We start from the raw sequence: 12430 nt of genomic DNA, 5'->3' as shown, positions 1-12430 counted from the left end.
GAAGATGAGTATTAAAGGAAATCCAGCTTTCCACTACGTTCTGCCACCACCGACTGGCCCTAAGGAAAAAACAAATCCTTTAAGGCGCTCTGTATCCTACTACAGAGACATTTGCTCAGCTGTGTCCACCGATGCTCTACTCACAATAGCCAGGTAATCGAAGCCGCCTAGATGTCCTTCAAGCGGTGAATGGCTAATGAAAATGTGGTACATTTGCACAGTGGAGTTCTAATCAGCTATAAAAAAATGAAATGAAATATGTAGGCAAATGGATGAAACCACAGAGCATTATACAGAACGAAGCAACTCAGAGCCAGGAAGACAAATGCTGCGTCTCTCTCGTAGCAAGGTGGAAGGGAACATGGGGTGAGAGAGAGAAGTCGCTCTGGAGAGGGGTTAGCAGGACACACATGCTCTGAGGGGAAGAGGGCCTAACTGGGCAGGGGGCAGGAGGGTGACAGAGCGGGAAGAAAGAGAGAAAGGACACTAAGGATGTTTGAAAAAGCCACGGGGAGAGATACTCATTTATGAGCTTACTGAAAAATACATATATGTGTGTTTGTGCATCTATACACGTATAAATACATATATAGTTTAAGTGGAGTTACACACCACAGGGTGACAATTCCCCTTCCCCAAAGAGCTGTAGACTGTCTAACAAGATCTCCAGTGCCAGCTCTGCGGAGATGGCTGAGTGCCCGAGACCAGGAGCACTGCTCTTGCGAAGGACCTGCCTCCGTCACAGCACCCACACTGCCTCACAACTGTCCGTCACTCCAGGTCCGCGGAGACCCGATGCTGCTAGCCTCCGAAGGCACCAGGACTCGTGTGCACACACCACACATAGACACAATTAAAACAAACAAACAAACATCCAGCTCCGGTGCCCGGCAAAGGAAAACTCCCTTCAAAGTGGTGGTTAGTGGGGTCCAGGAGCCTCCCAAAACGAAATAGGCTGTGGCCGTTAACCTTGGTTGCCTCCCAGAACTTAAAGGTAAGCTTCAATTGCTGAAGACACCACATACTGCAGACACAGGACTTGGGAGAAGCAACCTGGAAGCCACCTCCCTGAAGACTAGCTCTTCAAGTATCAGAAGGTGCTATGTATGCAAGCTGCCAAGGGAGCAGTCCGACCCAGCCGCGAATCCTGCAAACTATGACAACGACCTACCCAGCAAGACATCCCAGTGGTGCAGTAGTATATGTACGTATATCTTGAGGGGAACCAACAGCTGTCTAATTGGATTTATGGATCACTCCACAGATGAGAATTCATGCCTAGACCTGGAAACCTAGCCAACTACCTGTGGCTGTAGAGATCATGGACCCCAGAGGAACCTGCTACTGCTAAATATTGATTGTGTCTTAGATAAATGTAGCTTTTGCCCCCCTTCACCAGGGAAGCCTCCTTTTTTTTTTTTTGCAGCAAATGGAGGCTATTACATAGATCTAAAGCTGCTCAAAATGCAGAGAACAGAGGACCATGGGAGCCCAGCCCCAATCAGTATGTCTACAATGAAACTTCAACACCCAAGGCTTAGGGAGCATCGTGGAATAGCAATGAAAAGATTTCAACAGCCAAAAGACCTGGATGCCAGCTGTAAGACAGTGCCCTCTAGACATGACAGGGATGCCACCACTGTAAGACCTCCAAACATGGCTGCATATACGAGACCTACCTAATAACCACACCAGTTGACATGCCTAAGTGCATGGGGGAAATCTCACAAGGTCCCCAAGCTAGTCATGTATCATATATCTCGTACGTGAATGTATTATTTATGCACTTGATCTACGTGTTGGAAACTCAGAAATTTAAAATTAATTATCCTCTGTGTTAGATGTCCGAATAGCCTCAGCCACAGCACAGCCCTAGCTTGGAACTCTCGAAACCCCCGTCTGCCTTCCAAACACCGGCGTAGCAAGTACGCACTGCCACACCCGCTCAACTTCAATCTACTTTTGTTTAAAAGCCGGAATAATGTCAGGCATGGTGGTCACGTCCTCAAGTCCCAGCTACTCCAGAGGCCTAGGCAGGATCATCATTAGAGGCCAGGAGCTGGAGGCCCCATTGGGCAACATAGTGAGACTTTCTATTTCAAAAACAATTAAAAAGCAAACAATGACAGCAATAAGTTTCTTTCCCATTTTCAATTCAAACAAGCAAACTACTCCGGTCCTAATGACATGCCACTGAACGAGAGTAGTAACGTCCCAGAGTCTGGAGACTGGCCAGTCCCGTCCCAGTGATGAATCCGTGTGTGTGTGTGTGTGTGTGTGTGTGTGTGTGTGTGTGTGTGTGTGTGTGTCTTGCACATATGTGAGTCTGTATGCCTGTGCACATTCACACAGAGGCCAGAGCCAGGCTCTTACTCGGCCACTCCTGCCTTACTGCTTAGCCAGTTCCTTACAGACTTGGAAGCTAGCCTTTTTGGCTAAGCTAGCTGATCATCCAGTCTCAGCACCCACCTGTCTCCACTCTCCAGAGCTGGGTTACAGGGATTGTGCATCCATATCCTCGTTTTTATGTGGGTGGATTCAAACTCAGGACCATAAAGCAAGTACTCTTACGTGCCAATCTCTTCAACCCCAGAATCCCACTTTTTACAGATGAGTGTTAAAATACGTCTTAACTAGAGAACAGAATGCTTGGCATTAGCTCCCTTGGCAAATAGACCAGAAAACTGGGGGGGGGGGGGAGGAGATAGCTTCATTGGCAGTCATTGCCATGCAAGCATGAGATCCTGAGTTTGATGACCAGAATCCATGTTAAAATCAGGGAAGTGTGGCATGCATTTGTGATTTCAGTCCTAGGGACGGGTGGGTTCTATGAGGCTCACTGGCCAGCTGACCTGGCCTAACTGTCAAGCTCACAGTGAGATGCCTTGTCTCAAAAACAAGGTGGCTCTCCCCTACGGAATAACACCTGAGGTTGACATCGAGCCTCACGCACATGTGCACATGCCTGTACAGACATGTATACACACACACAATGTATCTGCACACACACAAACATGTACACAATAGATGTGCATCTATGAAGCAGTTACCCTAAATCATACTAAGTACTTCATGCTGTGTAAGCAGGGTTATTTCTTTAAAATCCCAGAGCAAACTTACAGTTCAAACAATGACATCTCAGTATGACAGAGAGTCTCAAAAAGTAAACCCTTAAAAAGGTACAAAATCCAGGCCACTAATCAAGTCAGGTCACCCGTGCTCCACAGTTCAAGCCATTAAATCAGTTCTCTATTTTTTAAATCATCTATAAAGCCCTCACCTTGTAGCTGAAAGAAAAAACCACCTAGCCGGGCAGCAGTGGTGCACACCTTTGTCCCCAGCACTCGGGAGGCAGGGGCAGACAGATCTCTGTGAGTTCGAGACCAGCCTGGTCTACAGAGCCAGATCCAGAATAGCCAGGGCTGTTACACAGAGAAACCCTGTCTCAAAAAAAAACAAAAAAAGAAAAAAAAGAAGAAAAAAGAAATAGCTACATACCTCTAAGAACACTCTAGCACGTGTAAGCTACAGGAACTCTGTCCTTGAAAATTTACCACGGTAGAATGTTTAGCCCTTCCCAGGTGTTAGTACCCTTTAGGTCTTTCCTATATTTGTCCTCATGGTGAAACCATGTACTGTGTGGCTGTACTACACAGGAATCTCCCACCCGGTCTCACTAACATCTCTGTATCTCACTCACACATCTATTTTCCACCGTACAAAAGATCAGCCCCTCACACTGCAGCAACTGCCTTCATACCATGGCCTCTCACACTCACCCATAATCCCACCCAAGGAGAACAGCATTGGATTTATTTTGTTTGGTTCTGAGCTAGGGTCTAGCTAGGTAGTCCAGGCTACCCTCAAACTGGGGATTCAAATGCCCCAGCCTTTACAGGAATGGGACATCATACCCTGCTAGGCTTTTATTGTTGGTTTTGTTTGTTTGATTGATTGATGATAAAGGAGGTCATATCCAGGGCCTCCAGAACACCAGGCAAACGCTCTCCCAACTGAGCTCTATACAGTTTGGTTTTAAATAGAATCGTGGCTACCCAGGGATAAACTTGGGCACATCTACAGACCCTTGGGAAACAGGCATGAGTTTGGGAAACTGAACTAAGGCAAGGCTTGCTCCACACGGCCCCAATTCTCTCTGAAGCCCCCAGCCTTGGCCTCACACAGGCTGACACTTTGAGCTGGCCTTCGACCATCTTCTCGGCAGCAGCAATTGACTCAAAAGCTAGTGTTAAGTTAAAAGTGTGTGGCTGCCAACTAAAAGACGGGCCTCTCTGCAGCCCTTAGGTTCATCACTTTTCTCCAAGAAATAGCTGGGGGAGGGTGAATCCAGACCACAGCTTCCACTATCAGGAATGGAACAGGTAAAGAAAAACAAGAGACATCACTTCTCTTAAAAGAGCGTGGGAGCTGTTTCTGTCAGGAATAATGCGTTACATAACTCGACTTTCATGAATCAGCAATTTGGTCCGTAATTTACATGAAGTTTTAAAAGAGAGAACACATGAAGACTGAAAAGGTAATGGTGGTTTCTACAACACGGCAGGTTTGAAAAGCATTTTATTCCGCCCCCACACAGCGGGTTGACAGGCGACTGACTCAAATCGGCTCCATTAGGGTTTCCTCTCTACCGAATGTCCCGGGTGGGAAAGGCCATGCTGTTCTTCACTTCATCCGAGGGCCCTTCTCAAGTCCTCTACCAGGTAATGGACATATTTTCCTCTCTAACCGTAGGTAACCCATCTGGGGACCACAAACTTTACAGAGTGCAGAACGCAAAGACCCATGCTTAAAGGACAGAAATAAATTTTTTTTTTTTTTTGCTTTTTTAGAAGACACTTTATACTAAAGTAATTAGCATCAAAAAACACTCACCATATCAGACACTTCAGAAAGAAAAGAGAGAAATCTTTGATCATTGTATTTGAACTCAAGCAAAAATCGGAGGACCTTAGAGATGGGTGTAAGAAAGCCATCAGCACAAGCTCTAACGCCATTTGTCTAACCCAAACCCCCTCCAAACAAACAAACAAACAAAAGGTAGGGTGTCTGACAGAGGGAAAAAGAAAAACAACCACAAGCTAATTTCTTTTTCAAAAACAAGGGATGATAAATCCTGAGTCTAAGAGGCTCCTTTGTCCCAATTTTATAGGAAAAGTATTGTTGTGCCAGATACTGTCTGAAATAAGAGAGGCATTGGATTAGGCCTGGAAATCTCTCCAGCACAAATCAATTACAATGGTATTTGGGGAGGTGTGTTTTGAAAGAGCACGCTATCTGAAGCCATTCATTCCACAAATATTTACTACAGGCCTGCACGTGCCAGGCTCTGTCCGTCTATATACCTATTCCATTTGAGCTCACCCTCCTGTCAGCTCTGCAAACAGGGCTTAACGCCAGTCCACAGTGTGCTGCCTCGGTTTCTTTACTTGTACAAAAGGGAGTTTTTAAAACGGCTGTTGACCTCACCAGGTCTTTCTAAAGACAAATGAGTCTGTCCAAGGCTCTGTGTAAATGCCAATGTCTGTATTTTTGAGAGGAGGGAGAACCTCCATGCTTCCACACTTCATAGTCCTATTACATCAGGCTTACCAGCTCATTTAGTTACCTCCCTGCAAATGAAAATGTACAAGAAGGAAAAGAACCAAGAGACAGGGATTGCGGGGAAAAAAAATATTCTGATACTACGTTTATATTACCACAGTGACAAAAACTATGTCAACCATACTTATTCTCCATTCTAGGCCTTTGCTATCTAGACACCAGGCCCACAACACTCATTTGAAAAGGTCATTTAATTCTGGTAAAAAAAAAAAATCCTCTCTATATTCAAGCTGCAAGTCACAAAATGGACACCTTACAGGATACATCCACCCACTCAGGGCTACCAGCAATGAACTGCAAAAAAGATTGCCAAACACAGTTTATTTTAATACGTACAAACAAAAACATTCACAGTTCAAGTTTAATCTGATGCTCCCATCTGAGCCACGGTCATATGAATTGTCAAACAGATCGGAAACAAAGCTCCTTTTAAAACAAAACTGGGCTCCGCACAGTGGCACTTTGAAGAAAGGGAACTTCTGGTGCCTGCCTAAGTTGTCAGCGTCGGCCGCAGGAGGGTAAATGACAGCGACCACCTTCCTGAAGCTACTGGGATCCGGCCGGGGACCTGCGAGCAACAGGTCTCTTTTCTCCTGGCTGGCAACCCCCAGGGAATGAGGGGTAATAACTTGTCTTCTGGGAGTGGTAGCCTAGGGGGCAGAAGGCACACCCATTCCTAAAATATGTCTGAAACTTCCTCTACTGTTTGCGGTTCTTTCCATGACACTCAGGGAACTAAAGCGTGCATGGCCTCTTCATGGCTACCACCGATATAATTTAAGATTTTGAGTTAAGAGTTTGAGGTAATATTTATAAAGCACTTAGGAAACAGCCCGGTTCATAGTAAGAGCTGTGCTTGGTAAATAAAGCAGGCACTTTCCAGGCCTGTCGGGTAAACACTCAACTTAGTGAGGAGGGTTGAATCAAAGCACCTAACAGGCAGCTCGGGGTTTTGTTTTGTTTAGTTTTTCACCCCCACAAAAGGTACTGAGACTTGAGGGTTCTGTGTTTGTTCTCGGTTCTCAAGTGCACCCGGCACAGTCTCTTCCTGCAGATGTTCGCATTCGGTGCAAAATGAAGTCAAAGACTTGTTTCAGGAGACGGACCCCTTTTCTTTTCTATCGGTCCAAAGAACCATCGCCAAGAACGACGAGAACCGAAAAACCTCAGGTCGCCTTTTTAGGCGGCACATGTCAGTGCTGACACCGTGCGAATCAGAAACAGACCCGCAGCGAGCAGACCCGAAGGGTTCGAATCTGAGAACTTGCAGAGAGTGGCGAAGCGTTCCCGTCCTGTCGGATCAGGACGGCCACTTAACGCCGCCGCCGGCGACCTCTCCAGCCGCCCCACGCGGGTCCGCGCCGGTCACCCACACCCCCATGCAGGTGGGCTCTGCCCTCGTCCCCGCCCGCTGCCCAGCCCGGGGGGACCGCGCGACTTCCCCGCGTCCACCCACGCGCTCCCGCTCCACGCCGCGGCGCCGAACTCGCCTCCAGGACACAAAGACCGCGTGCCCGGCCGTGGCGGGCTCCGGGCGCCCGGCCCGAGGCGAGCAGCCCCGGCCCCCGACCCCGCCGCGCGCGGCCCCGCGCACCCGCCCCGCACCTACCCGGCTGCGCGGCGTCCGGGCGCCCGGGCGCGGAGCCCAGCGCGCTGGCGGTTCCTCCTTCCCGGCGGCGCGGCCGGGCGCCGGCGTTTCCTCCCTGACGCGTCACGGCGGCTCCTCCCGCGGAGCGCGGGGCGGGCGGGCGGGCGGGCTGGAGGCGCGAGGGGACGAGCGGGGACCCGCGCGGGTGGCGCAGCGGCTCGGCTGTCCGCGCTCGTCACGCGGGGTGCAAAGTTCAGGCCGAGACGCCGGGCTCCGGCGCTCAGCTGACCGGTGCGCCGGGGCCGCGGCCAAAGTGACCTTGGCCCACACCGGAGAGCGGACGAGCGAGCAGACTAGGACCGTCGTCGCAAGAAGGGCTGGGGGCTGCGGCTTGCTACGAGCGACGCTTGCAGAAGCCAAATAAGTATCCGAACAATGTGGAGAGCCATTGTGCTTCGGGTAGCGGTCCTGGGGCACTTTTCTCCACTTTTTCCCACGTCAGCAGATTTTTGACCCGTGTTTCTAGATGGGCGAGAGCTCTCACAAGTTGGCAGATCCTCCGTGCCGAGAACTTGCCTTTCTCTGCATCGTTTCAGATCTATGGATTATTTTTAAACTGGGCAACACATTCTGCGGCTGGTGCTTACCCATTTAACGACAGAGGCTGCGTTTTTAGACCTAGTCTGTGAATGGGGAACTAAGAATGACACGATTCAGTGGTTGTGGAGTAGTTAAGATTTTGAACTAGCGTGCTCTCCCACACCACCACTGTAATTCAGGTTTTCTCCGATACCACGAGAAAGCAGACCCAATCAACGATGTAGACGATTTCCATCTACACGGAACGCTTCAGATTTTACAGCACTGATCTATACTTTGAATCGTATGATTCCTGAAAATTGGCCTAAAATCTGTGAGCAAATAATTAGAGGAACTGAGTCAATGAGTGACTTCCTTAAATTCAAAAGGCAATTTCTTATGTTTCAAAACGACACTCATAGATTTAGCCACTTGAGTAAAGGTAAGAATAATTATTTGTACTGTCCACAACGCAATATGGCCTTTTCCTTCTTAAAATAGGTTGTGAATCCAAATTCCTTTATACTTTGAAACGTACTATCCCCACAGAACTTTCTGAACAGTGGTTCTCAGTGGCATTCGGAAATGGACAAGAAAATACAGAGCACAGCACATCGCCAGTGGTCATTCATATGTTCCACTATGATCTGCTCACAAAGCAATCCACACAAGAAAGCACAGACCTTCTCTGTGACAAGACCAACAAGTGATCAGTGTATCTGTTAACTAAAGCCATAGTCACAATACTGAAAATTCTCTTGGACAAAAGGAAGTTTTGTGTCAATAAACACCAAGGGGAATGACATCATTCTCACTTAAAAGATAAATATCTAACTATCACCACATTTTGACATTAGAAAAAAAAAAAACATGTGGAAATCATTATAGTATTTCCAGGATAAATTTGTCTTCCTGCTATAAAGAACTAGTACACACACACACACACACACACACACACACACTCACTCCCTGGGTTGGGGGGCAGGGAGCAAGAGCACTCCCACCAACATTTTTAAGGCAAGAAAGAGGAAGAAATACATTTAATTGACAGGAAGTTAGATATGGGCCTTTGTAATAGGAAAGTTGCAATCTAAAAGCTTGCTTGTTCAAAAAAGTATATTCACAAACTATTAAGATTTTTCACTTGAAGTTAATCCTTTTCTGTGTCTGGGGTGTGTGTGTGTGTGTGTGATCATGTGTGTGTGTGATTGTGTGTGTATGTGTATATGTGTGTGTGAGATCATGTGTGTGTATGTGTGTCTGAATATGTGTGTGTGTGATCATGTGTGTGTGTGATTGTGTGTGTATGTGTATATGTGTGTGTGAGATCATGTGTGTGTGTATGTGTGTCTGGTGTGCGTGTGTGTGTGTGCGTGCGTGTGTGCGTGCGTGCGTGTGTGTGTGTGTGTGTGTGTGTTGGAGGTCAGCGGTAGTTGTCTCCCCCAATTGTTCTCCATTTTGTTTTCTGAGATGGAGTCTTTGGCTGGTCCCGCAGCGCACCATGGGCGGGTGAGCTCCAGGAATCCTCCCTTCTCTGCCTCCCCAGTACTGGGATTAGGCATGTACCATCATAGCTGACCTTGTTCATGGGGACCAAACTCAGGTCAGGGGCGAGTGGGGGATCACATCCAGGACTTTGTCTATACACTAGGCAACTGGTGCACCACTGAGATACATCTCCAGCCTTGCTTTGAGGGCTATCCCTTTAATTAATTAATTTAATTAATCATACTCTCTTCTGGTGTTAGAGATCTCATTCGCATTTTCCATTTTGTTTCCGATTTAAGTTTAAGTTATAAAAGTTGTTGAATATTTGGTTAAATATCTATATGCTACTTCTTGTCTTTTAAAAGGTTTTATGTAAATCAAATTTTAAAATAGGCCAGGGGTTTTTTTGGTCAAACTGTGGATGTTAATATTTTCTTTGGAAATGTGGCTCTGTTCATGCACATAGGCAAATATTTTGCTTGTCTGTTCTATCTGCAGAGTAGAGATTATAAAAACAAACTTTGGATTCAGACCCAGATTTAATGCCCTGCCTTTTTCACTCTGGACTTTGGGCAAATCATTTCACCTTTTGTTTCATTAGTAAGAGGGTGATGGCTGTGCTTTCCCAGCCTCAAAACAGATATGAGAGTGTAAAGGTTAGTAACAGGTCTCGAGCCTATATAAATTGATTGACAGAGCCGAACAGAGCTTTTCACAGTTGATGTGGTGGAAACTGAATGTTCACACTGCACAGCTGAGAAGTGTGGCCTGATAGAGGGATGAGGTCGTAAGGGAGGGACCGTCATGAATGGATGATTGGATTCCTGTCATCACTGAGAGGGAGCTGGTGAGCGAGGGGCTTGTTAGGGATGTGAGTTTGAGCCTCTCGCACCCTTTCCTCCCGTCCACTTCCTGCAACGGCAGGAAACATCATCAAGCGACTCCCCGCGTGCCAGCACCAGATTTTGGGTGTACTAGCTACAGAACCACCAGCCCAGCAGACGTCTGTACAATAGAAATACCCACTCTGTGGTTTGAGGTCTTTTGTTCTGTGGATACAATGTCTCACTGTGAAGCTTTAGCTCCAAGGGAACTCACCCTGTAGCCCAGGCTGGCCTCAGACCTACAGAGATCCACCTGCCTCTGCCTCACAATTGCTGGGATTAAAGGTGTGCGCCACCATGCTTGGCTGGTGTTCTTTTATACTAGCAGAAAATAGAAATAATAAGATATGTTCAGAATTTTGGAAGATTAAACTGATAATTTGAATTAATGACCTGTGTATTTTTTTTAACTCTAACTACTTACTCAGGTAATGCATTTTTAAGTAATGTATTTCTTTGAAATGATCACTTGGTTTTTCATCATTGCTATTCAAAATAGAAAACCTTTTTTCTCTAAAATGATGCCTAATAGGAGAGTATTGTTAATCTGTATATCCCAATAAAGCCCTGTATTATTTGTAGTTCTTTCATTGTAAGCTTAGAAGAGGTTAAGGGTTCCCAGCAGAAGAAAAATAGCTTCCTTTAGGGAGGACAATTGATTGAATGGCTTACAGGACCTGAATGACTTTTCCTCACGAGTTAACTAATTTTGGAAGTCCAGGCCAGCACTGGCTCTCTAGAGCTGGACATCCAGTCAAGAGGTAACCGTAACCAACAGTTACAAGAGCAAGGATGTCTTGAATGCTATTGCCTGCACTGCTTTTAGAGTCCTTTAGTCCTGTTACAGACTCATCCACGTGAGTGGGTCCGTCATCATGAGTGGCTGGTGTAGTCTCCAGTGTGTCCTCCAGCTGATGTACTAATTACAGCACGTCACAGCCCCAAATACATGAAAACCATTCTGTGGGCAAAGTCGCTTAAGACATAATCCTAACCATGAATTGCCTTTGCACACAGACAAAGGAAGAGCCGGATGTAAAGTAGAGTAAATATGGAAGAGCAAAAATGAGGACTTCATTAGCGTTCTGAGCAAAAACTGTTGTAATAGAACATAAAGCAACCCAAGGTGTGGCTAGAAAAGCCCATAGACCCACGGGAAGGGGACCGTGTTAGTGCCTTGGCACAGAACAGAGCTGACTTGTTTCTTTGATCTGGAAAACGTTTCATTGAGTGCTAATTTGGAGTTCAAGGATGCAGGCTGGAGGCCCGCAGCTCACCCTCATTTCTTGGACCAAATTAGCCAGCTTCAAACTCAAAATCTGATGTGAAGTGTTTGAAGCTTAGCCATGTCTTATAATTAAGGGAACACTGCATTTTTTGTTTGTTTCTTTGTTTTTGTTTTTTTGAGACAGGGTTTCTCTGTGTAGTTTTGGTGCCTGTCCTGGATCTCACTCTGTAGCCCAGGCTGGCCTTGAACTCATAGAGATCTGCCTGGCTCTTCCTCCCCAGCGCTGGGATTAAAGGCGGTGGTGGCACCGGGAACACTGCATTTCAGTTCACAGGACCCTTTTTCTGTATTATTTACAGTCTTGAAAAAATAAACAAGCAAATGGGACGCGCTGAAAGTTCAGAGCCCTTCAACTGCTCAGGTCAAGTTTTTGATAAACAGAAGTGAGAAGTTACTTTAAATTACGCTAACAATTATCTAACGTAAAACTATTATATTTTCCTACTAGAGAAATCTTGTCTTCTAATCTGTCCTGAGTATCAGGAAGAAGAGTGACCCCTTTCCCTTCACTCTCTGTTCCGTTTGACTACACTCCTATGGACAAGGACGTCTGTACATACTTGGCAGAAACTTATTTACATGCATCCTGTCAGCATTCTTCGTGTTCAAAGAATTGTTAGTCCTCTGAGCTCCAGCCTGCCAGGTGGACTTTGAAGATAACTATTATTTTAGTTGTTTATCAGTGGGAAATAATAGCTTTTCTTAAATACCGTTCATTTAGTGACTCATTTATGTTAAACTTTGTCTAATTAATGAGTGAACCCATTTCAAAACCAAGGGCTTAATAGTCCCTGACTTGAAGAGGTGAACCTCTCTTACTTACTCAGCCAATTCTCTGAGCAGTCTGTCTGTCAACTTGATGCATCAAGGATGTAAGTAGACCTGAAGAGATTATAACTGTACATTGGGAGACTCTCAAGTCGTCTAGGTTTCCCAAGATAAACCAGAACACTGGTTCTTTTGGCATTCCTCACACTTTCT

General features: G+C 46.3%; 1 protein-coding gene across 1 annotated transcript in view; it reads right to left on the bottom strand.

The window, feature by feature from the left end:
- Nucleotides 1-7328, bottom strand: part of LOC114690094 (serine/threonine-protein kinase Sgk3) — a 120273-nt gene extending 112945 nt beyond the window's left edge. Inside the window, exon 1 of the mRNA XM_028864539.2 lies at nt 7232-7328. The gene's annotated coding sequence lies outside the window, so the exon portion shown is untranslated. The remainder of the gene's footprint in view (nt 1-7231) is intronic.
- Between the last annotated feature and the right edge of the window lie 5102 nt (nt 7329-12430).

This window comes from Peromyscus leucopus, chromosome 5 (genome assembly GCF_004664715.2).
Source record: "Peromyscus leucopus breed LL Stock chromosome 5, UCI_PerLeu_2.1, whole genome shotgun sequence".
Classification (NCBI taxonomy): Eukaryota; Metazoa; Chordata; class Mammalia; order Rodentia; family Cricetidae; genus Peromyscus; species Peromyscus leucopus.
The sequence above is the reverse complement of the archived record's forward strand: the minus strand, read 5'-3'. Positions and strand labels throughout refer to the sequence as shown.